Genomic DNA, 4,691 nt, shown 5'->3' with positions numbered 1-4,691 from the left:
TGGAGCTCCTCACCAGCGCATGTCGTGTGCACCTCTTCCGTCCTTCGTCCTTTTTGTGAGCGCTGCACAGTCCCAAACAGAACTCTTCGTTTCTGCAATTACTGCAACAACACGGACACCAGCATCTTCTGTGCCAGTGGTCTCAAAATCACCACAGCCAGCCAGGCCGCAGTCACAAAATTTAGTCTCTCAAAAGGGCTGGGACAGCGAATAATGTTGGAGCCGGGAGGACTGGCGGGGGAGTTCGGACAATATATCACCTAGCATTGCCATTCGAACGACGGCCTTTCTCATATCACATATAGTCATTTATGAAGGGGCTTCTAGAAACATATCGATATTGATCTTCAGAATGAGTGAAACCTGGACGCCGATTCTGAAATAACAGTTTTTGTCCTACGGTTATTTTTTCACCTCATGTGCCTCATGGACAGTCATGTGCGGGCCGGGTCGCTAGCGAAAGGTCAGCGGGCCGCCTCTTGGAGACCCCTATTCTAGGCCATTGATCACCTTCCCCGGGACGTTATGGAGCTCCTCGCCAGCAATTTTTGAAACAGGAAGGATGTGTGGAATTTTTTCCACGATGAAAAAAGTGACTGCACCATAAACACGTAATCTCTCTCAGCTGACTCGGCATAGTTAGCCGCACCACCTGCTAAACATCCACTTTTGCAATGAAAATACCGTTAGAGGTGTCTTTCATCCAACAATAGTGTTACGTTTTTCTCGGGAGATTTTAGCAAGCCCTTCTCCCGAAAATCAGACACTCTTCTTCAATCCGTTGTTTAGATAGGCTGGCATTACTCTTTAAAAAATGTAGTGATACTTGCTACTTTTGAGGTGGTGACGGTTTGTCACATATGTTACAACCCTGTTAGTAAGTAATGGCAAGCGTAGGAACTGTTACTGCCCTTGCCGTTAGTAACAGCAAGGGTAGCAACTGTTACTACTCTCGCTATTACTAACAGCAATTAGAAACGACAAGGGTAGTAACTGTTACTGGCCTCGCCATTACTACCTCCTGTTAGTTACAACGCATGTGGTAATAGTTACCACCTCTGCCATTACTAAATGGGTTAGCAACATGTGTGACAAGCCGTTGCTACCGAAACGTAGCAAGTTCCACTACCTTTTTCCAAAGTTACAAAGTGAATAAGTTAGTAACCGTTGCTACGTTGTTACTAACTACTGCTGGCACTGGGAGGGACATAGAGGCACCAGCAGCAGTTCGCATACATAATCGTGTCCACACTTGGTTAGCTGAATTTATTATTGTGGTGGCCTCATTTTGCCGAGAAAATGCTAGCTGTAATGAATATGACAGAAGCTGTATACAAATAATAGTATAGGTATGCACTATACAAACATAGGCAGAATAATTGGCAGTGTAATGTATGCCATCAAGCTGAAAACGTAGAATTGTGGTATCCAGAACAGACATTTTCTAGCGAAACACCTAGCACAGTTACGTGCTAATATATATATATATATATATATATATATATATATATATATATATATATATATATATCATACAATACCATGGACACACTTTTCAGTACTCTGCTGAGTGTCAAGGTTTATGCTGCTGGCATTAGCAGGAACAGAACCATGCATTGTTCCAAAAAGCGAAAAAATGTGCTACACAGTGCATTTTCATCTCACAGCATTTATTGATACCAGATATCTGTAGACATAACTTAAGTAGCCTTCTAAAGCGATGATATTTGCCGAATGACTAGTGGCATCTTTCTTGCACTTGCCGGCAAGCCACAGAAATGCTCAAGTACACTTAATGTTTTTTTTTGTTTGCATCACTGTGCTTGACATCGAAGACCCAGTATATTTCCATCAGTGCCGTCACGCCTGCAAAACGTCTAGCACGTCTACGCTAAACCCTTCAAAGCTCGCGACGACGACTGTAGCTTTAGAGGCATTTTTGCCCTTAACAGAATGGGCAGGCTAGATGTCCTGTAAAATGAGCAATGCACAAAATCAGCATCACTTACGAAAAATATACTAACTCATCATATTAAAAAAAGGTAATGCAGAAGTAACTCACCGGTCCCTGCAGAAAGCACTGCTGCTCATTCAGGAGCATCGGCAGCAACTCGACTACGCCAACTGCAAAGCGATCTCTTGGCCAAAAGTTTCTTAGGCACATCATGTAAATGCAAACCTTTACACATAAGTGTATTTGCAGCCATACTCATACGACAAAGACTGATAGAAATTTGGAAATATTGTGGGAAAAAAAGGGAAAGCTGGCAAGCCTCTATACGCACATTTCTTTTCGTCGCCATCCAGTGTCTCAATTTTCTCCCCAATCGCACTCACGGTTTCTCTGGCACAACGCCGACACTTTGCGAGTTCAAAACAGCGGTCTCCATACCTGTTTTTAAATCCCAGCACCTTTTTTTCCTAGTTTACAACCGTGAGGGCGGTGAGTTCCTCATGAAGCTAGAGCAATGGGTAAATTTGTACAGGATTACCAACAAAATTTGCAATTACTCATTGATAACATACAAACAAAGACTAAAAATCGCTAAGCATTCTCAAATAGAGATCGCAGCTGGATAAGCATGAATTGCTTGTAACAGGAATACAGCAACTGCTCACCATTTCAGCCTTTGCCAAAGCAGGGCATTTCAGCACGACGTCTGCTGCTGGCGGCCTCATCTCTCTCATCCACTTCTGTCGAGTGGGTCTTGTCTGCTCCATCAAATTGATGAGTTTTTGCACATCTGGACAGCGCCGCTTAATTTCTTTAACCATGAAGTCTACATGGCTATTAACTGTGGCCTCATCATGTTGAGCAGCGACATGTTCTGAAAGATCTGCAGTCTAACGAGAAATAAACAAGATGCTGCACAGTTAAAAATAAGTACAAGTGACATGAAAACAGATGCAAAACAACTTTTTCACTAGCTCAGTTGAAGTATGTTGCCGCCCTTTTTACAACTGGACATGCGTAGCTATTAGAGCATACCTAACTACAGAGCTGACCAAGGCGAAAGAACTTAATCAGTGCATAGTGATACCACCTTGCTCTACGAGCATTTCATAAAGCATGTTGATATCAAAGTTCTTCCAACGGTTCGTGGCGTGGAAATGCCGCCCGCCTCTCCCCCTTACCCATTTGAAATGCGCACCTGGTGAACCAAGTGCGCGCTACGCCAGCGAACGGTACCGTCTGCCATCTGGTTATATAAAAAGGAGCCTGAACAGGTAACCTTGTGGTTTGAAATATTGCCAACTCCAGGGCCAGTGCTACAATGCAAGCGCCGTTGCCTAGATTTTATATGTGCGTCATAAATGCCAGAAATGCACGACGAGAAATGAATTAGAACTTCCAATTCCTATTTAATTGAAAACAGGAAGTTTGAAATTTTAAATTCCAAAACCCAATATCTCTCCCCGTCCGCTCTCCAAATGTCCCCCTCTAAAGATTTTCTGGGAAAAACCTTGGTCCATGTAAAGTTATATCGTTACGTAACAAAGGAAGAGCAACGGACTGAAGGGTTTGTTTCTTTAGTGGAGAGGACAGACAGATGTTGAACCCAAGGAAAGTATAGGGGGCATTTTTTGTGGCGTCCATGGAAAGTGTATTAACTACGACACAAAGCAAAAGCAAGTGGGTGAGAAATACACTCATCGCTTGTTGGAACTGAGCTCCCAGGTTTCACATCACATGCAGTGCTCTACGCACTGAGGTGGGGCAGCACCTTGTCGCCCATCCACTTAATTTGCTATTCATGCAAGTTTAATCATCGGAGTGTCAGCCAGTGTCAGTTATAACTATGGCTCGGAATGTGGAACATGAGTTTGCAGGTTGGAATTATGCAGCATGTCATTAACCAGCTGACACCTGAGCCTAATGCTGTTACTTGTTAACCGAGGGCATCAAATGAGCCGGGTCGGAAACCTAGCTACAAAACGAAAGAAAGCATTGGAAACGAATCAACATTCCCGTGGCACTTGCTGCAACGCCCGAGTCTACACGTACAGAAATTTATATAAATTGAATAGGGAGCAGCTATCTTGCCTCAGTTAGTAAAGCCTCACACGCACAATGCGAACGTTGTTGCTTTCTTCCCCACAGGTGATGAGATGGGGTTTTCTTTTGTTAACCTATTTGTTTTCTGTTAAGTTGCAGTTGCTGCACTTCAACTGAAAATAATGCCCCGTATACTTGCCTGGCTTCATAATGTGTTGAATTCAAGAGGTTATATCGTTAAAAACATTAAAACCAATTTCACTGCAGTAGCAGACGTAAATCAGGTAAACTTTCTAATTATGTTTCAAGTACCCTGCACAGTTGCAGTTTCACTTACCACATGACAGTGCCGCTTAATATTTGTCCTTTCTTCTGTGTCTTTGCGTTTTCCGTACGCTACTCTCACTGCTTGAACAGCCGGAAGCGACTTCCTCATATATGCAAATTTATATTTGAGGGAGGCTTTCCACGAGTCTTGCCAGTAACGATTTTTGTATTATAAAAGATTTTCCGACAGTGGACACTATCTTCTTTGAACAAAATCACTTGTTAATGTCAAGCATTCTTTGTGAAGCCCCATGCACTGCATGCAACCTCCTGGCTGCGGCAGCTGGCAATTCCTGGTATGTTTAGCCGCTGCCAGTATTGCCTCTGCGTCATTGTTATTTTAGCTTTATCCGCTCACTCCAAGCTC

General features: G+C 43.3%; 1 long non-coding RNA gene across 1 annotated transcript; it reads right to left on the bottom strand.

Annotated features, from left to right (window-relative positions):
• Nucleotides 1-1,649: 1,649 nt before the first annotated feature.
• Nucleotides 1,650-2,136, bottom strand: LOC119392935 (uncharacterized). The gene is made up of 2 exons (XR_005183768.2): nt 2,063-2,136; nt 1,650-1,971 (listed from the first exon to the last, which is right to left on the bottom strand). It is a non-coding gene; the product is annotated as an uncharacterized LOC119392935 (long non-coding RNA).
• Nucleotides 2,137-4,691: the final 2,555 nt, after the last annotated feature.

Source organism: Rhipicephalus sanguineus, chromosome 1 (genome assembly GCF_013339695.2).
Source record: "Rhipicephalus sanguineus isolate Rsan-2018 chromosome 1, BIME_Rsan_1.4, whole genome shotgun sequence".
Lineage (NCBI taxonomy): Eukaryota > Metazoa > Arthropoda > Arachnida > Ixodida > Ixodidae > Rhipicephalus > Rhipicephalus sanguineus.
Note: the sequence above shows the minus strand (reverse complement) of the source record. Positions and strands in the feature narration are given on the sequence as shown.